Here is a 27,417-nt window from a genome sequence, read left to right on the forward strand (position 1 = left end):
AGCCAATTTCAGTCAGGTAAAATGTTAAAATAATAAGCATGGAATCTTATGAATGTAGAGAGAGTGAGGAAAACCTGGAGGGGCTGGAGCTCAACAGCGAGAGCAAAAGAACCAAAAAATCTCTGCAAAGTGGTCTTTTCTGAGACTAATACTCCAAGGACCATTCTTAGAGATAACTTAGAACCCCTGCAGAGATGTAACCTATGGCAGTTTAGTGTCTAAGTGTGATCCCTAGAAATGGGAACAGGAACTGTCTCTGACATGAACTCAATGGCTGGCTCTTTGACACCTACTCCTCCCCCGATGGGGGAGCAGTATGTAGCCAGTACTGATGAGATCTGATAGGCTAAGGTCAGAGGGAAAGAAAGGAGGATCTCGCCTATCAGTGTACTTGGGTAGAGGCATGGTGGAAAATGAAGTTGGGAGGTGGGATGTTGGATAGAGATGAGTGAGGGGGCTAAAGCTGGGATAAAAAAAATGAATAAAGTATAATTTATAAAAAAGGAATATTTCTTTTTAAAGGGAAAAATGTTTTAAAAAATAATTTAATTTTTTACAGCAGGTTTGGTTTCACCAGCTTCAGGGGACAAGACCAGATAAAGTCACACCCAGATTATGGGGGAGAGTGTTTTCATTGATTGTAGGGAAGGTACATGACATGTCTGCCACACAGTGGACTTGTCCCCATATTTGGAAGTACACTGGTTCCAACTCTCCAAGGTGAAATGGACTCCAGATAAGTACTGTCAATACACAACATGTTTCTCCTTACTTACTTCTCCCTGGGGGTGTGATCCTTCTTCCTCTCCCTGGTTTTGGGACTCCCCTCCTCCAACAATCAAAGTTTCAAATGCACACCTAAGGAAAAATGTCGATGCCTACATTCCCTAAATTGCCTAACATCTATGTCTTCGAGCATCCTGTTAGGTCCAGGAGTTTCTTCATGAGCTGCACAGAGAAAGCAGGTGCTCAGGCCTAAACTCACAGACTGCTTCAACTGCACTTCCCTAGCTGCAGGTGGTCCCACAAATGTTAGACAGCAAGAAAAACAGCCTGCCCTTCCTGGACTTGAGCAACTTTACAGCTTTTGGAACCCTTGCCCCATTGATGATGATCAATGTCAGAACGAAGCAGTCATAAACAAATACTCTACCACTTGTTCATTTATGATCAACAAAAAGCTTGGATGGTGGGTTTCAGATGTAGGATAAGCAGCTGAGGTGCCTTTTGTAACCAGGTGAACCTGACTTCCAGGTTCTTCCAGCATCTCTCAGTCCCTAACCATTACAAGACACAGCTGACATACCCCACCCCCTATCCTGAAATGTCCAGCCTAGGGACAGGAGCTTCCTCATCTCCAGAGGCTCTTCACTATATAATCCAGATATTTTGCTTCCCTTCTCTCTTTCTACATTTCCTCTCTACTCTCTGCTTTCCCTCTGTACTTTCTCTACACACACACTTTCTCTTTGCCTCTGCATGGAGACTCACCTGGCTCCATTCATTGGGACCAGTGAATGTACCTAGAGTTGCTCCAGTAAACTTGCATTTAAATACTTTAATTTGCATTGAATTAGCTTGTTTCACAGGTAGAAATAAAGATAACCTAACACTCTTATAGGAGTTATCAAAAATCAATCAGTTTTAGTCCATGATGGAGATACTAATATGATCAAACAAATTATTGCAGTTACGGCTCAATACTAATGTTTTAGTTCAAGTTTCAATTTTATTTCCTTTTCATTAATTATTTATACTTTTATATGACATATTGTACCTTTTATTTCTAGGGTATCTTTGATAATACATGTATTTTTGGTAATGCATGGAATTGTTTTAACTACAAGTCTATTGTAGGCAAAGGCAAATGAAAACAAAAATTGTAACTCATACTGTTACCAGGAATTTGAGTTAGCCAGAAAGTTTAGATCAGATGAAGTGAGTATGTATATCTACTACACTCCATATAAAATCCTGTTAAAGAATTGTAGGAAAGGCTAGGGTAAGTTTGTGCACAGTGAGGTAACACTTAAAATGACCACCCCACTGTTGGAGAAAATGTAGACATGAAACAGAAAAATTCAGAGGCTTCTCAAAGTGTCAGCTGGCAGTCAGCCAGGCAATCTCTCTGAAGCAGAGAAAATAGCAAAAATTATGGGATGGTCCTTCCAATTATAAGAGGGAATGTTGAAGAAGGAGAAGAGTTTGTTAGAGTAGGAAATAGCATAGCATGAGAACAGTGCAGGATCTGAGACATGCCGGAAAGCTAATTTGGAGCCTTAGATAATCATAATGGGTAAATGTTACTAGTAACCAGAGGGGCCTGGAGGTTGGTTTGGGGTTTTGTTATGTAGTGACATGTATATGCCAACGGAATAATTGGACCTACCTGGCTGACAGAAACATTCCTAGAGTCTCCCCACTGGAATAAAGTAATATCTGTACTTCCGTCTTGAATTGTATCAGCACAATCATTTTTAAAATGTTAGACTATGTCCACTAGGAAGGAACATGAGGATCTCAACTGAGACTTATTAATGGAAGACAATATATGTATTTTCTTTGGATGATGTTGTATTTATGACCTCTCAGAAGAAAAAAAATGATAATATATAGCAAACCGCATATTAAGATAACAAGTATTTTTGAACATTGTGGGAATGCACACAGAAAGTGGACCAAAATGCTATCTCAAGCTGTTTATACTGGCCACCATAGAAATATGCTATTTCCCACACTCACATTGGGTAGAAGTACCTGGAAAATATTCTACTGAAACAATATTCCTTCTTGTAGAAAATTTAAAAAAAGTTTACTGATATACAATGTATTGGATTATTAGCATCTCATTGTTTAGCTCTAACTATATTTAATTCATGTTTATGATAACATTCAGAAGCTTCATGTCATGCATAGCCAAAGTTTCTAGAACATTACAATGAGTGAAAATTGAGCTCCCTTATTTTCAGTTTATACTTAATAATCAAAAGTTTTGGGGTCTCATTTCTTCCTATCATCTGTCTTCTAGTAGCTGAAACTGAAATCATTGCTTTGGTTATGTATCCTTGTACTACTTTTGTCTTGGAAAATTGAGACTCAAACTGTGGGTTTTTGACTTGCCTCTCTTTGGATTCCAAATTATTTCATGTAAATTTCCATACAAATGACAAATGATCATTCTGTGATCATTGATTTTCTTTAGTAAAGATAACACTTTTTACTCTGTTGACATCTCAGTTCGTTAAATTGCCTTGATCACTATGGTCATGTACAAAATTTGTTATCTCTACTTTTTTTTCGTTGTCATACATTCAGATTGTTTGAAATCAAATAGTTGTTCTATAGTAGAATTAATAGTTGGAACAAAAGAAAAATAGTCTTCTCCATGTGACACCAAAAAACCAAAGGAAGTAAGAAAGTATCTAAATAACCAGATTTAGTTAAATGTAGTGTTTTGAAGATTCACTTCAGATGAAACTCTCAGAAAATATGTAACATTTCTTAAGATTTTATAGAGATTTAATGTTTATATATTATTTCTCAAACTCTACAGTCTAAATTTGTAAGAAAGGAGCAGTTTAAATTCATTTTAAAGGTCTGAATAAATTTATAGAAAAATCTATAGCAATTTATATAAAACTATACACCATTGGGAAGATATGCCAGAAAAAGAAGTCTTAACAGTATATGCTAATACAACCAAACAAGCATATTGCAGTTAATATTCAATTCTGGTGGTTAGCTAAAAAATGCATTATTGTAAATTTTTCATTACTCTAAAAACATTACCCTTTATGTTCATGCATGTAGTGGTCTTTATAATACACATCCTTGTTTTAAGTGATGACTATTGTAGACAGTAGCAAAATGAAGCAAAGTTTAAATGCTTTAAATAATTTGAGGAATTCTTAGTGCTACAGTGATTTTAAGTTTAGAAGAATTGCTTATTAGTCCATATTATTAGAATAAACATAACATATACCTGCATGTAAGGACTCACAGAAGAACGAAACTATTACAGTAGACTATTCTTTAGATATATTTAAGGCAGTTTTCAAAAACAATGTTGTATGACTTTGGTTAGTAACATTCCCCATATTCAGTGAAAGAAAAACGTAGTACTATCTGTGGCTAGAGCAGTTTATTTTTCAAAGCAGACACTATTGACATTTAGAACAGAGAACTATATTTAGAAAACAAATCCTGCTAACTGTAGGAAGTTTGGTAATATTCTTGTTATCATCACACTAAAACACTAGACATAAGAAACATCACATCCCCTTTCCTTGGAGTGATTATTAACAATTGTATCAAAAACTTTAAGAACTGTTCCCCAGGAACAGGTAAGGTGGCTTTCAGTTCAGATCAACTTGATTATTGAATGTTATTACTTTGGGATATTGAAACTTTTGAATGTGTCTGTTCTCAAAAAGAAGGCATAAAAAATTTAAACAAATATATTTTAAAACATAATGAATACCAGTACCTAACAGAAAGTATGAAAGAGTAGTAGACTGAATAATTGCCAAAAAATTAATAAATAACAAGTCCAAACTGTTGTAATATTAGTTGTTTTTTATACAATATTTCCAGGAAGAAGCTTTTTTTTAATTGAAGAAACTTCTATATAGATTAGTTTTTGAATTTACTATGAGAGTTTAGTTTCTCTGCACAGCTTTAAGCGTAAATAATTTCTACATGGTTAATTTGATATGATAGACAATTTCTCTTGCTATGATTTTTGAATTGGTAAAACTACAATCTCTTTAGTTGTTTTAAGTATGCTAATAACATTGTATATTTCACACTGGGAGAAAATAAGAAATAGTGAAGTTAGAGATAGATTTCTCAGTATCAGTATTATTGACTCAGGTGTCTACATTGCTATACTGGAGAACACTGTCAGATATTTGGCAACTTTTAGCAAGTCTCTCCTTAACAGAATTGTCCACAATCACAATTCTACCATGACTAACAATATTCTTCCCCATTTCAGATCCACTTGATTAGAGCTTTTCCAACATGGAGTTTGGGTACTGAGGATGTTGAATTCCTGAATTTTTGTAATAATGACAATGTAAGTTATAAAAAATGGCGGATATTGTAAGTCACCATATAAGACTTGTCAATATATACTAAGATATCACCTCATTAACAATAAAAATAAATTCAACTGTTCTAATTCACAGAATCATCGCAGTTCCTGGAGAAAATATTCTACTGAAAAGGTATTCATTGTAGAAGGTAGCTAAAGCCTGTGTGCTCTCCAGAAAGGGGTACATGAACTCTGTGGCTTCCTCCTAGAGGGTGCAGCCTTGCCAGGGCACAGAGAATGATGATGCAGCCAGCTCTGATGAGACCTCAGAAGCTAGGGTCAGATAGAAGGGGTGGAGACCTGGGTAAAGGGCATAGGCATGGAAGAGAGATGCTAAGTAGGATTGGGAGGAGACATGGGAGGAGGCTGCAGTGGGATAAAAAGTAAATAAATTATAATAAGTAAATAAAAATAAATTTCAAATGTTTGTACTGGTGAGTAATATTTTTACTCTGGTTTTGCTGAATTCTATAAATTATCTAATTTATTTTTCAAAGGATGCTAAGAAAACATACATTGTAAAGGATGACAAGCATATCACTCCTTTCAGTAAATTTAGATGTGACTTACTTTCTATAGGTGCTCCTTCTTTTGGAAGATTTGGTTGCGTGATTCTTGCATGATTTATGATAGGTGGACTTGCAGTCATTGTTTCAGATCTATGTTCTTCTGACACAAATGACCTTACAAATATTAAGTCATATTCAGAATTTTCAGTTTGTGTCTGGTTGTTCTCCATACATTCTCCTGCACGAAATTTTGTTAAGTATTTTATTTGCTTTCTTAATTTTGGATTAAAGTCTTAAAATTAACTTATATCAAGATAGCACAGTGTCTTGAATTTCTCTGGTTTGTGACTTAAAAAATGTTGAGTTTTCTTTTTTCCTCTTGCAACATGTTTTCATATTCTTTCAGAAGACTAGCTAGATCTAAAAAATCAAACAAGGAATATTACATAAGACCACTTATCTAGCTGGACAAATTAACATGAAAAGAAATTAAAAAGAACTCCAAAACTGTAACATGAATTTTCTTAAAAAAAATGCATACAGTTTGTTTATAAAGAGCATAGATTGATTACCAAGACATGGCTATTTTACATAGTTTAAAATTTTCAAAATTAATACATTTGATAATACACAGCATAATTTTTAATTAATTTCTCTTTTAATTGCAATTTATTCATTTTGTATCACATCAGTAGCCCCCTCTCTCGAACCCTCCCAATTCTAGCATTCCTCCCTCATCTCTTCCTATGCCTTTCCCCCAGTCCAAAGATAGGGGCAGTCCTCCTCCCCTTCCATCTGACCCTAGCCTATGAGGTCTCATCAGGACTGGCTGCACTGTTTTCCTCTGGAATGGTAAGGCTCTTCCCAAGGCTCCCCCATCAGAAGGAGATGATCAAAGAGCCAGCCACTAGTAAGGGGAACAGGGGCTGTCTCTGAGAGCATAGTATTATAAGCAAAGGGAGAAGAAATGTTTGGATCATTTCCCTTGAGAAAGACTCATCTTATCCTAAATAAATTTAGAGAAATTTAAATGAGAATAAAAATATTATATTTTAATATTTCTCTCAGCATACAATATCGTAGACTACTATAGAAAACCTGTCAATAAATTCATTGAGGTTCATGGTAATTACATTTTTATGATCATTTACAGTACTCTTTTTTAATGCTTTAGTAATTACACTTTATTCACTTTGTATTCCCTCTGTGGTTCCTTCCATCCTCCTGCCCCAATCCCTCCCTTCCTTCACCCAATGCATGCATGCTTCTCCCCATGTCCACTGATAGCTAGGTCTTCTTTTTCTTTCTCCTGATCTTAGTCAATTAGGTCTCATCAGGAGTGGCTGCATTGTCTTCTTCTGTGAACTGGTAATGCTGCTTACCCCTCATGGGGAGTTAATTAAAGAGCAGTCCAATCAGTTCATGTCAGATAGAGTCCCTGATCCTATTACAATGGTACCCACTTGGATTCTATAGTACTACTTGTTGATAGTTCATTGAATGGTGTGGTTTTCATAATTCATGAGGTTAAGTCATAGGAATATTGAAGATCATAAAAAAAATTAAACAAGTTATATAGGTTTAAATTAGTTTAAATACTCTTAATGTCGCTAGACTCTAGAAGTGACATAAATTGCCTCTCAAAACAAATGAGTATATTGATTCTAGCCTTATATACTTGTAATAAAACCAAAAGAGACAAATTGTTAAAATAAACCCTCCACAGACAGACATAAGGCTACAACTATAAATATCAGATTATAGTGAGTCTTTTAAGATAATATTCACCCCCATTTCATACTGGAGAAAATTGAAGTCCTGTGGATAAATTTCATAACATCAATACATCAATATTCTCCTGTTTGGGAGCCTAACAGCAGCTCAGGGACACTATCCTTTGAGTTGTAGGATGTCTAACAGAATTTTTGGACTCTCAAGGCTAGTTGAATACATCACCACACTTATTCTTAATTCTGGTAACCCAAAAGTATTTCATGGCATCTATGTAGGCCCTGTTGGGAAAGACATTTGTTTCCAATTAAGTTCTATTTGATTTAAGTTTTATATTTCTATTTGTTGTGAAAAGTGGTGTATGACCAATAGCTCAAAAAAAAAAAAAAAACAACCAATAGAATTGCTACTAGATATATGAAATTGTCTAAGATAATACACTATATGTAAAGTATCATCAGAATATGGCCAAATAGCATCTCAAAACATTTTCAACAGCTATCATTACAATAAATAAACATCAAATTTCACAGATTTGCTAATGCTGGTTGCATATGTATCATTTTCTACTACAAATGCATTTATGGTCAGTTCAATAACATCACCTCATGATTTTGGTCTTCACAAAAATCATTGCCTTTACTTGAAAGATAAGATGAGAGATAACAAGCTGTGTCTGGGTGCTCCTATGAATTATTTCAGTGCAGATCACATGCGAATAAACTCCAATCCAGAGATGTAAATATGGTAGTGTTTTGTTAATCACAAAATGGTTGAGAGAACATCTATTTTTGTTTGTTTGTTTGAACATGTATAATTTAGAGATTGTTCCTTTAATGTAAACACATAGAAATATCTACTATTTATTTATTTATTAGGAGCTCATAGGTAGTCACGGTCTTTTTTTTTTTTAATCAGTTACATTTTATTAACTCTGTATCCCAGCCTTGTCCCAATCCCTCATTCCCTCCCAGTCCCTCCCTCCTTCCCTAATCTCCCCCGTGCCAGTTTCCAAGTCCACTGATAGGGGGGACCTCCTTTCCATTCATCTGATCCTGTTTTATCAGGTATCTTCAGGACTGGCTACAAAGCCCTCCTCTGTGGCCTAACAAACTGCTCCTCCCTTCGGGGGTGGGGAGACCAAAGAGCCAGTCATTGAGTTCCTGTTAGAAATAGTCCCTGTTCCCCTCACTTTGGGAAACCAATTGGTTACTGAGCTACCACAGGCTACATCTGAGTGGAGGTTCTAGGTTATATCCATACATGGTCCTTGGTTGAATGTCAGTCTCAGAAAAGACCCTGTGCCCAGATATATTTGGTCCTTGTGGAGCTCCTATCCTTTCCCCATCAGACTAATTCCCCTTCTTTCTTATGATTCCCTGTACTCTGCCAAAGGTTTGGTCATGAGTCTTTGCTTTGAAAACACTGCTAGTTAGAGTCTTTCAGATGCGCTCAGTAGACTCCTGTCATACGTTCAATGCACATCCCATCTGTCTTTCTAAATGAGGATTGATCATCTTACCCCATGTCCGCTCAATTGATTATCTTTTTTAGGTGTATAGATTTCATTATGTTTATCATATCTTATAGGTCTATATAAGTGAGTATATCCCATGTTTGTCTTTCTCCTTCTGGGATATTTCACTCAGAATGATCTTTTCTAGATCCCACCATTTGCCTGCAAATTTCATGATTTCCTCCTTTTTGATTGCTGAGTAGTATTACATTGTATAAAAATACCACAATTTCTGTACCCATTCCACCGTTGATGGACATCTGGGTTGTTTCCAGGTTCTGGCTATTACAAATAGAGCTGCTATAAACATGGTTGAGCAAGTGTCCTTTTTGTGTACTTGAACAAACTTTGGGTATGTACTTAGCAGTGGTATAGCTGGGTCTGGAGGAAGCACTATTCCTATTTGTCTTAGAAAGCGCCAGATAGCTTTCCAGAGTGGTTGTACCAGTTTACATTCCCACCAGCAGTGGAGGAGGGTTCCCCTTTCTCCACAACCTCTGCAGCATGTGCTATCGCTTGAGTTTTTCATCTTGGCCATTCTGATGGGTGTAAGGTGATATCTCAGGGTCGTTTTGATTTGCATTTCCCTGATGGCTAATGAGGATGAGCACACTCAAGGGTTCAACATTACCCATCACTCTGTCCCTCGAGAAACTCATCCACGCACACTTACACACACAGACCCACACACGCGCGCGCGCGCGCACACAGGCTTGCATTTGCCCCATTTGCGCTTGCGTACTTTCCTCCCACAGGTACAGCTAGTCCTCAGCACATGCTGAGAGTGCTCAGCTTCCTGAAGAACTCTCCAGACACCAGAGAGAGACAGAACCAGTCTGATCTGCAGAATCCAAAAACAAACAGGGAAGGTTTCAGATAAGCCAACGGCCAGAGGTAGGCGAAAGAACACTTCCAACATAAATCAGGACATCATGACTTCACCAGCAAACCCCCAAAATGATAGATACACCAGTTCAGCAGAAGCACAGGAAAATGATTTTAAAGCCATGTTTGCCCAATTATTTGAGGCTCATAAGGAGGAAATGAACAAGTCTTTCAAAGAGATGGCCAATCAATTGGAGGCAAAGAAAGGAGAACATCTTTAAAAAGCTCCAAAGAACAGAAAGAGACACTGTTGAGTGAATCAAGTATCACATAGCTTTGTTATGTGTTTGTCTGTGTTAATAGGGGTGGTGATGAATTACTAAGGTGCCAACCTAAGAATCCAACAGCTGAGCTGAAAACTAAAGCTAAAAACATTGAGAATGCATTCACCAGAATTATATCAGAAAATTTTCTAAGTCCTACAAATTCATAATCAAGCACAACCAACTAGAATACCACACAGAAATGAATAGATAAGAACTCTAGAGTCATCTGAAAATGAAAACTCACTTTTCTAAACATTTATCAAGCAGGAAGAGAAAATCTCTGAAGGAAGTTTGTAAGAAATAGTGTTTATATTTAAAAAAATCCGAGAGATATGAAACAACACAAGGATACAGATTTACTTGTGGTTTTGGAAGTAGTTTTAGCAAACGGCTATGAATGACCACAGACCAAGATTAAAATGAGAACAAAATATAATTAAAATTGAAAGTTAGGTGGACACAGGATCTGATGCAAATATAACATCAAAGGAATCTTGGAATCTACATCGGTCCCTTCAGAAGGTGTCCACACAGATTTTAGGAATTGTAACATTATCCCAAGTAAAACAAAGCCTAAGACAAATTAAATGGAAGACTCAAGATGGAAGGGCCAACCACACAGTGTCTATAAATAGCAGCTCAGCACTGGGAGGAGAGTGACCAGCAGGTCTTCCTGTGGGCTCCAAACTCCTGCAGTCTGTTTCTCAGGTGAAAGAAGAATCCATGTGAATATGCAAAGATCCAAATTCCGGCCACCAGGATCATTCCAGGAAAAATAAAATAAAATTCTAGACTCCTACCCAAGCCCACATGCTATGGATGCATTCCTGGAAACATCAGGTTGCAGCTCTGAACATGCAGCCTTAGGCCATCCAGCAAATCCTAACTTCTGTGAAAACATTCCTAGGACAAATCGATCTTGGCTCTGACTTTGGTTGTTCACTCTCACTGCCTGTTCAATGGAAAATTCTGGTACTGATGGTAAGACTCCAAACCTTGGCACCCACTCTCACAGTCCTATGAAAACCTTCTGGGTACAAGCTGCTCCTGGCACTTAACCAAGAAGCCCAATTTCACTATCTTGTTGAAACCTTCCAGGATGTTGTGACTAATGGCACTGAATCTCACCATCCTGTAGAGAGGATACGTTCTGGTATTGCTGGGGAGATATGGCCCCATTCTGCCTGCTCCACAACTGCACGACTCACCTCAGTCAGAATCAGCAAACACAGCACAGACAGAGAAAACAACAGAGCAGAGCTGGCACGGGACCCAAACCCCATTGCCTACCATCTTGAGGAAGCCAGTAGAGCACTGGAGCAGATCTAGACTCTCTTTGGTTGTGTTGTCTTATTTAAAAAATAAAATAAAATAAAATAAAATAAAATAAAATAATAAAATAAAATAAAACATCATCTTACTGGCTTTGTCTTATGCTGTTAAAACCCTTGAACTCAGAGAAAAATATTTTTAACTATTTCAAAATTCTACTTGGGAGCTGCAGAAATGGCATAGCACAGTGGTAGAGCCTATTGTGTGTGTAAGCATGAAATTCAAGTTAAGTTTCTATTCCCCAGCACAACAAAGTTTATAATAGCAAATAAATGAATGAATGAATGAATAAGCTCTGTATGAGAGCTCCTTAGTACAGGATTTATGTTAGAGATTTCGCTTACTGTTTATTTTTTCTTTTATTTTTCATGAATATAGTAAATACTTAACCAGAACTCTAAAATGTGACAGGCATGCTTAAAACATATGATGTATATTTTAGATAGAAGTGATAAGTTCTCCCTGGACTTTCCAGGGTGCATGGAAGATGGGAACTTTTGGATGTGTGGTGATGATAACAATACTTTTTCTTTTTTTTTTCTTTTTATTTAAGCAATACTTTTTCAAAACAAAGAACAAAACCCAAAAAAGGATGTTAATAGACTTGTTGATGTGGGATGAGTGACTCATCAATAAACACAGAACTAAAGGCAATTAATAACTGCTGGTAGAGGACATTCTACTACCCCCAAAAGACACCACTAGTTAGTTATCCAATACCAAGCGTTCTGCACTGGAATCATATTCACAAAGCAACAGGAATTAAATTTAGTGTGTCGTATGACTATATTTATCTTTTTGCATGTACATATAACAATAAATATGAATTTAATAAAGTCATGAATTTTAGAAGATATAAAGGCAGGAAGAAAGGGGGAAGGTTGGAGGGAGGAAATGGAAATGGGGAAAGTTTGAAATTTTATTTTAATTATGACATTACTAATCTGGTTGCATATGTCTTGGTTCAGACAGGATGACTTGGAAAAAAATAATACTTATTTGCAATACCATTATACATCCTAGAATTTTATAACATGTTAGTGTTACAATCTCCATTTACTTGTTTTAATATATTTTGTTTTATTTTAATTTTAAAATTACTTTATAATTAATTACAGTTTACTCCCTTTGTATCCCAGCTATATACACCTGCCACATCCCTTCCCAATCCCAGCTTTCCTCCATCCCTCCTCTCCTCCCATGCCCCTCCCTAAGTCCACTGATAGAGGAGGTCTTCCTCCCTTTAAATCTGATCTTAGCCTATCATGTCTCATCAAAACAGGATACATTTTCTTCCTTTGTGACCTGAGCTGCCATGGGCTACATCCCTGCTTGGATTCTAAGTTATCTCCAAGCAAATTTCTTGGTTGGAACATTCATCTAAGAATAGACCCGTTGCACAGATTTTTTTGTTTCTTTTGCACTCCTTGAGGAACTCCTGTCTCCTCTATGTTTTTTTATCTCCTCCTTGTTTTATAAGGTACCCTCCACTCTACCCAAATTATGTCTGTGAGTCTCAGCATCTGCTCTGATACCCTACTGGGTAGAATCTATCAGTGGCTCTCTGTTGCAGGCTCCTATGCTCTTCCCTGTTGGCTCTTCCCAATTGGCTGTTCACTCTTCCAAATTGGCTGTCTGAGTGAGGCTTGATCATCTAACTCAGGGTCCTCCTTCATGCTTAGCTACCTTTGATATACTTATTATGTATGTTTATCCTATATTTTATATCTACCGTCCACTAAGAACTAAGTTATATATCAAGTATGTCTTTCTGTTTTGAGGATCATCCTCACTCAGGATGATCTTACACCTGTCAGTATGGCTCAGATCAAAAAGTCCATTGACGAAACATTCTGGAGAGGATGTAGAGAAAAGGGAGACCTCCTTCATTGCTAGTGGGAACAGAAAATGTACATGCACTTAGGAAATCAGTCTGGATCTTTCTCAGACAATTAGGAATAGTGTCGCCTCAAGATCCAGCCATTCCAATCCTTGGCTTATATCCAAAAGATATTCAAGCACACAACAAGGACATTTGTTCTACTATGTCCCTAGCAACTTTATTCGTAATTGTCAGAATCTGATAACAACCCAGATGTCCATAAACTAAGAAATGGATGCAGAAATTGTGGAACATTTACACAATGGAATACTATTCATTAATTAAGAACCAGCAAATCATGAAATTTGCAGTCAAGGAAAGAAAGGAAAAAATATGAAATTTGAAAAGAAAAATGGGAGCTATAAGATAAATCATGAAGACAGACCCATTAAATAAAGCCCGATTTCTCAATGGATGTTCTAGAAAAAAGAGGGCCTGACACATATTCTCCAAATGATGAGAGAAAATTTGGCAGCCAAACTATCAACCACATTAGTTGGAGAAACCAAATTTGAGCAGGATCTATCTACAACAATTTCTGCTCTCCATATGGCACTTGAAAGAAAATTTCAACTTAAAGATGTTTACCACACTCAATAAAAATAAAACGTATAAATATTTAATCTCTTGACCTGAACTTTGTGCAAGGTTCAAGGAATCCTATGAAAGAAGTCCTGTCTATCAATGCAGATGCTGAGATTTATTGCCAACTGTTGGGCACACAGCAGGGAATCTTAGGAAAGAAGTGGTAAACAGTAAGATCTGGAGAGGACAGGAACTCTACAAGGAGAGCAACAGAACCAAAATATCTGAGCACAGGAGTCTTTCCCGAGACTGATACTCCCAACCAAGGACCATGCATAGAGATAACATAAGACCCCTGCAGAGATGTAGCCCATGGCAGTGCAGGGTTCCATAGTAATAGGTAAAGAGAGTGTTTCTGACATGAACTGTTTGGCCTGCTCTTTCATTAACCCCTGGCCCCCGGAAGGGTGAAGCAGCATTACCAGGCAATAGAAGAAGACAATGGAACTACTCCTGATGTGGCCTAACTGACTAGGATAAGAAGGAAGGAAAAAAAAATCCTCCCCTATCAGTGGACTTGGGGAGTGGCATTTGTGCAGATGGGAGAGGAAGGGAAATATTGGGACTGGAGGACAGAGGCAACCACAGGGGGATACAAAGTGAATAAAGTATAATTAATAAAGAATAAAAAAAAAGCAGGATGCATCATTCTGTGATATCCAAGAACAAGATCTGAAAGTCAAAAATAAATATTACCTCGGGATAAAAGAAAGAAAAATTATGTTCAAAGCAAATGGAGACAAAATCCAAGCAGGTGTAACAGTTTTAATATCTGACAAAAAAAAAAATAGACTAAAAACTAATCAGAAGAGACAGGGAACACTACATAGTCATCAAAGTTGAAAAAAAAATCTGCCAAGAAGCTGTTTTAAGCATTCATATCCCAAGCACAACAGTAACTGTCTTCATAAAAGAAATACTATTACAGATAGAAAAGTATATTGACCTCCACACAGTGGTAGTGGGAGGCTTCAGGACCTCACTCTCAGTAATTTACAAGTGATCCAGCCAAAAACTAAACCGAGAAAAGCTGTAGCTTAAAGATTTCACATGTACATAAGCTTAGCTGACTTTTAGAGAAGATTTAACCCAAACTCAGAATATACTTTCTTTTCAATAGCTCATAGAATTTCTTCCAAAATTGACCAAAGTCTTGAAAATAAAGCAAGTCTCAACAGTAAGGAAAAAATTTAAATCATACCCTATACCCTACATAACCACCACAGATTAAAACTACATGAAAACAAGAACAATATCAGTTTAAAAACGTGTTGAAAGTGAGCAACTCACTACTGACAGAAAATTGATTCAAGATAGAAATTAAGAAGGAAATTAAAAACTAAAACCATTTTTTAAAAAAATTGAAATCAAGTGAAAATACTATTTACCCAAATAGATAAGACACAGGAAGTCAGTTTTAGAATCAAATGCAAAGCACCAACTATTTACATATAAAATCTGGAGAGATCTCATATGAGCAACTTAATGACATACTTTAATGCAATGCAATGAAGAGAAAAACAAAATCACAAAGGAGTAGGAAGCAAGAAACAATCAAACTTACAGATGACATCAAAAAAACAGAATGAAAAAAAACAATGCAGAGAAAATAGGTAAGATTGATACTTAGCCAAATTAACACTAACATATAGAGAGAATATCCAAATTAATAGAATTACATATTAAACATGGGAGGAAAAACACACAACAAAAAAACCCAGAGAATTGTAAGGACATATTTTAAAAGTCTGTGCTCCAAGAAAATAGATAACCTGAAATAAACAGATAAACTAATATACAGCCTACTAAATTTAAATCAAAACTGGATAAGTAATAATATTTGACCTAAATTAGTGCCTCTAGTCAAATAGAGGCACTAATTAAATGACTCAACCAACAAAGGTTAGAGAAAATTAGATTTAACACACACTATTACAGGGCTTTCATATAAATATCATTGCAGATACCTCTAATTATTCTGCAATATAGAAAGAAAAAATACAAAGTGTAATTTTTTTTCACAAGGACACAATTACCTCAATACCTAATCCACACCAAGACCCAACAGGGAAGAGTATAGAGCAATTTCTGTTAAGAATATATTAAAAAAAAAAAAAAACACATTTAAAATATTTCAGCCCTAATTCCAATAGCATATAGAAAGATAATGCACCATGATCAGCTTGGATTCATACCAGGTTTATAGAGAGACAGATGGAGAAACTCTCCCTGGAGGATTAAATGGAAAACGAACAAAGAATGGTTAAGGCTGGGAGTATGAGAAGAGATAGCTAAAACCAAGGGTGAATTGAGGGTTCATATAGAACCGCTTTATAAAATATATTCATATGTGACAGGAATCAAAATGCAATCACCAAATAATGGGGGAGACACATCTCCACTAGCTACATCTTGCCACCAAATGAAACCTTCAGCACCAAGAATGTGTTATGTCTAATTGAGTTCGTACCAAAGTGTCCCAAAGAGAAACTCAGGTAACTCAGGCTGTCTCTGGCATTATCCATTGCTCTCCACAAATGAACAGTAAGGCTGCCTTGCTGCATTGCTGAAGACAACTCCTACATATGTCACTGAACATGGAGAAGTTGAGCTCCTGGCAACTGAGAACCTTCATCTCTACTGACTAGTGTTCAGTGTACTGGAAGGTACTGTGCATGGGTCTGAGGCAGTTGGGTTTGCAAGGCAGAGTGGGGATATGGACAGAAGCCTCACACTTAATGCAGAAATGATCTCTGATTTCTAATCCCTTCCAAGGGAAAGTGAGTTTTCTCCAATGCTGTCTAGCTAGTTTTACCAACCATACTTAATGGCAGGCCCCATGCCTAGAAATAAATAGCAAACATAAATGATCAATGTATTTTTGGAGGTTTTTATATCTCATAATGCCTTGTTTGAATTATTTTAACCTTACATGTTATTTGTCTATATGTTATAACCTATAATTTTGTGTTTTTATGAAATTTCTGTGTAAATAAAAATGTTTCTGTTATAGCTGTGTTTCTTTAATGTATTTCTTTGAGGTTTCTATTAGTATTGGTTTGTTTTTATCTGTTCCTGTGTTTCTTATTATGTTTATATTGTTTTTTTCTTATATTGTTAACTGCTTACTTATGAGAGACAGAAAGGAAGTGTTTGAGTGTGTGGGTTTAAGTGGTCAGGAACATCTTAGAGAAGTTGTAAAAAGCAAAACTACGATCAGAATATATTATATAATAACTTTTTTTCTTTTTTTAAAAAGTGAGGAATTGAACATAATTTATGACCCAGGGATTTTGCAGTACTAACCATACAGTAAAGAAGTAAAGCAATAGACACTAGAACTAGTTTAAGCAAATGCATTGCATAAGAGACTTTTTAAGCTCTAAACTATTCAGTTAATCTGTACTGGAAACACCACAGGAATAACTAAGCACAATTTCTCAACTATTGTACCAATGTTCTTAATACATACACAAAACATTTAAATTTTACAATGCTGCTTAATCAATATTATAAAATAATTCTAATATCATCATACAATTGAAGGAATTATTTATCATTTATACCAAATAAATATATAGCTTTTAACTTGAAAGGATGAGGAATATAAAAAAGTATGTCTAATTACCAAGTTTTAGATAACAAATCAGAGTACATATTGTCATAGGAGGATTCGGCGCTAATACTCTATTAACTTATTAAATAGGTAAAAATTCTAAAGATGATTATGTTTTATTTCAAAAAATTACAAGGAAAAAAATAAGTATTTCAATACTTTACATGTAATCCAAATAACACAATAAGTGTAATAGTAAATTTAGGTTAAAACTTGGAAAAGGTTGACAATAAAATACTATACAATGTATCAATTTTCCTACTTCCACCTTTATTTTCAAAATCTCTCTCAACTCAGTAAGTGGTTTTTCTCTTGACCCTCATCTTCCGAAATACTCAGGCTATGTGCTGAGGAGTATTGAGACTCTCTGCTCCTACCTTCTCCTGCATGACACTTGGGTGCACTCTTGCCTGAATATTTAGATTTAGATTTCTTCATGCTTGATCCAGGAAGATTCCCGAACTTGGATGAGACCTGTCTCATGGAACCAGCTATTGCCTGGACACTGAGAACATGGTCTTGGATCCCTTGTTTGTTGATGATCTCCTTTGAAAGCTATATTGAGACTGAGCCAGGGATTGTGAGTGGCCTGGAGAAGATCTGGTATGATCTATGGTTTGATACCAGTGGTGGGACAAGAATGCTTGTGTCACCTTGACGACAGAATTTATGATTGTCTTCCTCATAATGTTTTTGGCCTCCCTTGCTACAGTCAGGTTGAGAGTACTGTGGATCCATTTTGTAAACCATCTGTAACTTTAGTTTATGTCCATCCAGCCAAAACCCCTGTAGGGGACCCATGGCATCCTTGGCATCACGTTTGTTGTGGAAATAGATTAAGGAAACCAATATGGATTTTTACTCAATGGATTTGGGTGATGTTTACATCACTATCAGGCCCATCATGCTCAAAGATATGCCTCAGGGTGCAGCATGAATTGTGGTTTGCCAGATTTTCAACCTTGAGGGAAATCATTCTCTCCACAAAGGATCGAGGATGACTGTTACTCATGGTCTTCAATACCTCTGTTTAGAATACTCTGAAATGAGCAGATTTAAGCTCCAAGAGAGATGAAAACTCTGCAACCTTTTTCTTCCAATCGTTTGACTACAATTACTTTCACTTGTATTTGCACAGATATTCTAGAATGTTTCACAACAGCCTTGCCCATCAATAGAGCTACAACCTTTTAAGAAACAGAGCAATATGTGAAACAGTTATAAACAAGTGACATAATCAAAACATTTTTTTTTACTTTTGCAGTAGAAATCCAGATGTGCTATATCAATAAAAGATTAGAATGTTTACTTGTAATATAATCATTAACTTTTATTTTTCTAACATGGAATAATGTTAAAATGATAGTAAAGTTTTATTCCCTCCATTTACTAATCTCTCTCTCTCTCTCTCTCTCTCTCTCTATCTATCTATCTATCTATATATATATATATATATATATATATATATATATCAACAATATATAGAAGGGGATAATGAATTAGAAAAATAATTTTCTAGGAAAGAATTTGGACCAATTTGGGCAATCACTATTCTTTTACTAATTTTAAGATGAAAATATTCAGGTCTTTATTCCACTTGGACTTGAGTTTCATGCAGGGTGATAAATATTGATGCATTTGCATTTTTTCATAGGTAGAAATCCAGTAAGACCTGCACCATTTGTTGAAAATGCTGTCTTTATACATTGTATGGTTCTGGCTTCTTTGACAAAAATGAAAAAAGCATAGGTGTGTGGGTTTATTTCTAGGTATTCTATTCATTTTCATTGATCCACCATCCTGTTTCTATGCCAGTACCATGCAGTTTTTATAACTATTTCTCTGTAGTCCAGTTTGAGCTCAGGGATGGAGATATCTTCTGATGATCTGTTGCTGTACAGGATTGTCTTAGCAAATCTGAGTGTCTTTGTTTTCCATATTAAATTGACAATTGTTCTTTCAAGGTCTGTAAACAATTGTATTGGTGTTTTTAATTTTATCAATTACAATTTATTCACCTTGTATCCAGTCAGTAGCTCTGTCTCTCCTCCCCTCCCAATACTACTCTCCTTCCCCCATCTCCACCCATGTCCCACGAAGCCCACCAACAGGGGAAGTCCTCCTGTCTTTCCTTCTATTCCTAGTCTATCAGGACCTATCAGGAGTGGCTGCTTCTTCTTCCTTGTGGCCTGGAAAGGCTGCAGACCCCTCAGGGAGAGGTGATCAAAGAGCAGGCCAATCAGTTACAGTCGTTGTCCCCATTACTATGGAACCAACTTAGACACTGAATTTCCATGGGTTACATCTGTTCAGGGTTCTAGGTTACCTCTAAAACATACTCCTAATTGTCTGAAAACATGCCAGATTAATTTCCAAAGTGGTTGTAAAAGTTTGCATTCCCACTAGTAGTGGAGTAGGGTTCCCCTAACTCCACATCCTCTCCAGCATGTGTTGTCAATTGAGTTTTTGATCTTAGCAATGCTGATGGTTGTTAGGTGAAATCTCAGGGCTGATTTGATTAGCATTTCCCTGATGACCAAAGACATGATGGGAATTACATTGAATCTCTACATTGCTCTTTGTAGGATGGCCATTTTCACTGTTAATCCTACAGATCCATGAGAATGGGAGATCTTTCCATCTTCTGATATCTTCCTCAGTTTCTTTCTTCAGAGACTTGAAGTTTTTCTCAAACCAGTCTTTCACATGCTTGATTAGGGTCACACAAGCTATTTCATATTATTAGTGGCTATTTTAAAGGGTGTTTCCCTCCTAATTTCTATCTCATCCCTTTGGAATTTCCTATATGGGGGGCTACTGATTTTTTTGAGTTAATTTTTATACAGCCACATTGCTGAAAGTGTTATCAGCTGAAGTTGCTCTCTAGTTGAATATTTGCCGTCACTCATGTATACTGTTATATCATCTGCAAAAAGCGATACTTTGATTTCTTTCTTTCTGATTTGTATCCTAATGATCTCCTTTAGTTGTCTTATTGCTCTAGCTTTGACTTCAAGTACTCTGCTGTAGAGATATGGAGGGAGTGGGCAGCCTTGCCTTGTCCCTGTGTTCAGTAGGATTGATTTATATTCCTCTCCATTTAGTTTGATATCAACTGTAGGTATGCTGTATATTGTCTTTAATATGTTTAGGTATGTGCATCAAATCCCTGATTTCTACAAGACTTTAAACATGAATTGTTGTTGGATATTTGCAAATTAATCATTTATTTATTTATTTATTTATTTATCTATTTATTTATTTGCATCTGAGGAAAATTATACTAAAGTCTGTACAACTAAAGAAGCTGAGAAAAATAAATGGACATAGGAAGAGGGAGAAAACAGGCAACAGGACAAGACCTTATGACAGAGGCCCATTGAAAAGCTTTACATAGCAAGGTATTGAAGGAGATGCTGAGAGTAATGGTCCAAATCCAGGCAGAGTGCATGGAATCTTTTGAAATAAAGGGGGACAGAGGAAGTCTTAGAAGGTACAGGAGCTTCATGAGGAGAACAACTGATCACAAAATTCTGGCCAGATACGTATTTTCTCTGACTGATATGCCAACAAAGGGCCATGCATGGAGATACCCTAGAACACCCATAACCTGTGCACAGCTATAGCCCATGGCAAGTCTGTATCCAAGTGGGTGTCCTAGTAATAGAAACAAGGACTGTCTCTGACATGACTGGCTCTTTGTTCACCTCCCCCTGAGGGAGGACCAGCCTTACCAGGCCACAGAGGGAAACAATGCTGCCACTCCTGATGAGACCTGATAGGCTAGGTTCAGATGGAAGGGGAAGAGGACCTCCCCTATGAGAAGACTAGGGAAGTTTCCTAGTCTTTGGGAGGGAGGGGCCTACAGCTGGGATTCAAAGTGAATAAACTAATTTATAAAAACATACATAAATTTTTTAAAAGTAAAAAAAATGAACAGATAAATATTATTTTCTTCTTTGTTTTTATTGACTTATATATATTGATATTTAATATCATATATTTCATATATCCATATATATATTTTTATGTATATAACATTCGATTTCATGAAACTCACCTTGTAAAGCAGGGTAACCTTGAACTTCAAAGGTCCTATCGGCCTCTTCCTTCCAAGTGTTGATATTAAGAATCTCTAAGATCTTTAATATATATGAACTCTCTGAACTGAACTGCAAAGTAATTTTTAACAATGATAGGAGTGGAAATATATGCTCACACATGTTAGCCAAGTGCTGTACCACTATCCTAGACATTTTAAATAAATATAATTAAATAAATGCAACATAAATATTCAGGCAAGCAAAACCTGGTAAAAAATAGATTCCCTGAATTTGTAGCTTTCCATCTTCTTGGATTCAACAATTTTTAAAATTATTTTCATGATCCTATATCGGCTAAACCAAATCAGTTAACGACTTCTTTCAGTTAAGCACCAGTATTTCTTTACAATGACTATGATGATTATGCTGTTTTAAGTCTACATAATAACAAACTTGCAAATAGTGATGTTCTTATCTAATGAGAGTTCAAAAGTGACTTAACAAGTTTAGCAAGAAGTGGAACTTACAGCTTGTTTGTTTTTCTTTGCCTCCAAAGTTCTTGTAGAGAAGTAAATATTCATAAAAATTAAAGATTATTGAAAGAACTAAGTAAAAGAGTCTGAGAAGGCAGGTGATTCATGTTTACTAAAATATAGCCGAGTTAGGTTTTTCAATAAAAGTTTTTGTCATGAACAAAGATCATTTAGTGCATTACAGTGAAACTTCTTATCCAACTAGATCGTCTGTATAGGTTCTTAGTTTGACAGATAATATAATTTTAAAAAAAATGTACTAATCATTGGACTGGAAAGCTTCATTTTAAATATGGAGACAAAACATAATTCAAACATGCTGAATATATCAACAATTGATGAGGAAAGCAATTTGCAAGAGAAGAAAGAATAAAAACTATAATTTCTGAGCTAGAAAAAAAAACTTGTAAACTCAACATTGAAATGAAATAATTCCATTGAGTGAGCCAGGCCAAAAAACAAAACAAAACAAAACAAAACAAAACAAAACAAAACAAAACAAAAAGTCCCATATGTCTGAATCAGCAAGATTTAGGATTATGGCCTTTGTAAAGAAAAGAGATGATAGGGATAAAAGAAAAAGGTGTTATAAAAGCCAAACTGTTTAGCCATGAGTATTTAGGCAACTGCCTCAGACAAGGTGGTTTGGGGTCTATACTTATATTCAGTTAAGTAAAGAGATTCTTTCTTTATATATCTTAAAGTTGCATTTTTATTTATTTGTGTATCAGGGTATGATTATGTATACCACAAATGTGTAGATACTCAATGATGCTGATGGGTATATGTCTCCCTGGAATTGGTAATACAGACAGCAGTAAGCTGCCAGTGTGTGAAGTTGGGAACTGAACACAAGTGCTCTATACAACATTAAATGCAATTAACCGCTGAGCTCTATGTCCAGCCTAATTTCTATCAGTGACTTATCATGTCACAAAAAACATTTTTTTACAATAAATTCATTATTATTATTATTATTATTATTATTATTATTATTATTATTTCATACAATTTATTCAATCTGTAAACCAGCTGTGGTCCATTCCCTCATCTCTCCCCAAACACACCTTCCCTCACTCTTCTCCTTTTATGCCCTTCCTCTAGTCCATTGATAGGGGAGTTTCTCCTCCCTTTCAATCTGACCTTACCCTATCAGATCTTTTCAGGGCTGGTGCATTGTCTCCCTCTGTGGCCTTGCAAGGCTGCATCATGCAGGGGGATGTGTTCAAAGAGTATGCCACTGAGTTCATGCCAGAGAAGGAGCTATGTGCTGCCTTCCTGAAATATCTTTCTTCATCCTCAAACAGAAATATATATATATATATATATATATATATATATATATATATATATATATATATATATATATATAATATTAAGGAAATAGAAGCTGTCATCCAAAATCTCCCATGCAATAAAAAGGCCAGGGCCAGATGGTTTCAGGGCAGAATTCTTCCAGACATTCAAAGAAGTGCTAACACCAGTACTCTTAAAACTATTTCACAAAATAGAAACAGAAGGAAAACTACCCAACTCATTCAATGAAGCCACAGTCACCTTGGTACCTAAACCTCACAAAGACCCAACAAAGAAAGAAAATTTCAGGCCAATCTTCCTCATGAACATTGATGCAAAAGCACTCAACAACATACTTGCAAACCGAATCCAAGAACACATCAAAGATACCATCCACTAGGACCAAGTAGGTTTCATCCCAGGTATGCAGGGGTGGTTCAATATACGGAAAGCCATCAATGTGATCCACCACATAAAAAACCTGAGGAGAAAAACCACATGACCGTCTCCTTAGATGCTGAAAAGCCATTTGACAAAACCCAGCATCCATTTATGTTTAACGTCTTGGAGAGATCAGGGATACAAGGCACATACCTGAACACAGTAAAGGCAATTACTATACAGCAAGCCTATAGCCAATATCAAACTCAATGGAGAAAAACTTAAATCAATCCCACTGAAATCAGGGACAAGTCAAGGCTGCCCACTCTCTCCATATCTCTTCAACATTGTTCTGGAAGTCCTTGCTAGAACAATAAGGCAATTGAAGGATATCAAGGGGATTCAAATTAGAAAGGAAGATGTCAAACTATCACTATTTGCAGATGATATGATAGAATATCTGACTAACCACAAAAATTACAGTAAGGATCTCCTACAGCTGGTTGTGTTGTCTTGTTTAAAAAATAAAATAAAATAAAATAAAATAAAACATTATCTTTCTGGCTTTGTCTTATGTTGTTAAAACCCTTGCACTCAGTGACAAAGATTTTTAACTATTTCAAAATTCTACTAGGGAGCTGCAGAAATGGCATAGCACAGTGGTAGAGCCTATTGTGTGTCTAAGCATGAAATTCAAGTTAAGTTTCTATTCCCCAGCACAACACAGTTTATAATAGCAAATAAGTGAATGAATGAATAAATAAGCACTGTATCAGAACTCCTTAGTACAGGATTTATGTTAGAGACTTCGTTTCCTGTATTTTTTCTTTTTTTATTATTTTTCATGAATATAGGAAATACTTAACCAGAACTCTAAAATGTTACAGGTATACTTAAAACATATGATGTATATTTTAGATAGAAGTGAAAAGTTCTCCCTGGACTTTCCAGGGTGCATGGAGGATGGGAAAGTTTGGATGTGTGGTGATGATAACAATACTTTTTCTTTTTTTCTTTCTTTTTTTTTTAGGAATACTTTTTCAAAACAAGGAACAAAACCCAAAAAGGACAGTAATAGACTTGTTGATGTGGAATGAGTGACTCATCAATGAACACAGAACTAAAGGCAATTAATAACTGCTGGTAGAGGACATTCTACTACCCCCAAAGACATCACTAGTTAGTAATCCAATACCAAGTGTTCTGCACTGGAATCATATTCACAAAGCAACAGGAATTAAATTTAGTGTGTTGTATGACTATATTTATCTTTTTACATGTACATGTAACAATAAATATGAATTTAATAAAGTCATGAATTTTAGAAGATATAAAGGCAGGAAGAAAGGGGGAAGTTTGGAGGGGGGAAATGGAAGTGGGGAAAGGTTGAAATTTTATTTTAATTAAGACATTACTAATCTGGTTGCATATGTCTTGGTTCAGGCAGCATGACTTGGAAAAAAATAATACTTATTTGCAATACCATTATACATCCTAGAATTTTATAACATGTTAGTGTTACAATCTCCATTTACTTGTTTTAATATATTTTGTTTAATTTTAATTATAAAATTACTTTATAATTAATAACAGTTTACTCCCTTTGTATCCCAGCTATATACCCCTGCCACATCCCTTCCCAATCCCAGCTTTCCTCCATCCCTCCTCTCCTCCCATGCCCCTCCCTAAGTCCACTGATAGGGGAGGTCTTCCTCCATTTCCATCTGATCCTAGCCTATCATGTCTCATCAAAACAGGATACATTTTCTTCCTTTGTGACCTGAGCTGTCCATGGGCTACCTCCCTGCTTAGATTCTAAGTTATCTCCAAGCAAATTTCTTGGTTGGAACATTCATCTAAGAATAGACCCCTTTGCACAGCTTTTTTTTTTTTTGTTTCTGTTGCTCTCCTTGAGGAGCTCCTGTCCCCTCTAGGTCTTTCTATCTCCTCCTTGTTTTATAAGGTACCCTCCACTCTACCGAAATTATGTCTGTGAGTCTCAGCATCTGCTCTGATACCCTGCTGGGTAGAATCTATCTGTGGCTCTCTGTTGTAGGCTCCTGTGCTCTTCCCTGTTGGCTCTTCCCAATTGGCTGTTCACTCTTCCAAATTGGCTATCTGAATGAGGCTTGATCATCTAACTCAGGATCCTACTTCATGCTTAGCTACCTTTGATATACCTATTATGTATGTTTATCCTATATTTTATGTCTACCGTCCACTAATAACTAAGTTATATATCAAGTATATCTTTCTGCTTTGGGGACATCTCACTCAGGATGATCTTACACCTGTCATTATGGCTCAGATCAAAAAGTCCATTGACGAAACATTCTGGAGAGGATGTAGAGAAAAGGGAGACCTCCTTCATTGCTAGTGGGAACAGAAAATGTACATGCACTTAGGAAATCAGTCTGGATCTTTCTCAGACAATTAGGAATAGTGTCGCCTCAAGATCCAGCCATTCCAATCCTTGGCTTATATCCAAAAGATATTAAAGCACACAACAAGGACATTTGTTCTACTATGTCCCTAGCACCTTTATTCGTAATTGTCAGAATCTGATAACAACCCAGATGTCCATAAACTAAGAAATGGATGCAGAAATTGTGGAACATTTACACAATGGAATACTATTCATTAATTAAGAACCAGTAAATCATGAAATTTGCAGTCAAGGAAAGAAAGGAAAAAGTATGAAATTTGAAAAGAAAAATGGGAGCTATAAGATAAATCATGAAGACAGACCCATTAAATAAAGCCCGATTTCTCAATGGAGGTTCTAGAAAAAAGAGGGCCTGACACATATTCTCCAAATGATGAGAGAAAATTTGGCAGCCAAACTATCAACCACATTAGTTGGAGAAACCAAATTTGAGCAGGATCTATCTACAACAATTTCTGCTCTCCATATGGCACTAGAAAGAAAATTTCAACTTAAAGATGTTTACCACACTCAATAAAAATAAAATGTATAAATATTAAATCTCTTGACCTAATTTTTGGAAAAGTACAAGGAATCCTATGAAAGAAGGGCTGTCTATCAATGCAGATGCTGAGATTTATGGCCAACTTTTGGGCACACAGCAGGGAATCTTAGAAAAGAAGTGGAAAACTGTAAGATCTGGAGAGGACAGGAACTCTACAAGGAGAGCAACAGAACCAAAAAATCTGAGCACAGGGGTCTTTCCTGAGACTGATACTCCAAACCAAGGACCATGCATAGAGATAACATAAGACCCCTGCAGAGATGTAGCCCATGGCAGTGCAGGGTTCCATAGTAATAGGTACAGAGAGTGTCTCTGACATGAACTGTTTGGCTTGCTCTTTCATTAACCCCTGGTCCCTGGAAGGGTGAAGCAGCATTACCAGGCAATAGAAGAAGACAATGGAGATACTCCTGATGTGGCCTAACTGACTAGGAAAAGAAGGAAGGAAAATAAGTCCTCCCCTATCAGTGGACTTGGGGAGTGGCATTTGGGCAGAGGGGAGAGGAAGGGAGAAATTGGGACTGGAGGACAGAGGCAACCACAGGGGGATACAAAGTGAATAAAGTATAATTAACAAAGAATCAAAGAAAAAAGTAGGATGCATCATTCTGTTATATCCAAGAACAAGATCTGAAAGTCAAAAGTAAACATTACCTCGGGATAAAAGAAAGAAAAAGCATGTTCAAAGCAAATGGAGACAAAATCCAAGCAGGTGTAAAAGTTTTAATATCTTCCAAAAATAACAAAACAAAATAGA

This window comes from Meriones unguiculatus, assembly GCF_030254825.1.
Source record: "Meriones unguiculatus strain TT.TT164.6M chromosome X unlocalized genomic scaffold, Bangor_MerUng_6.1 ChrX_unordered_Scaffold_31, whole genome shotgun sequence".
NCBI classification, from domain to species: domain Eukaryota; kingdom Metazoa; phylum Chordata; class Mammalia; order Rodentia; family Muridae; genus Meriones; species Meriones unguiculatus.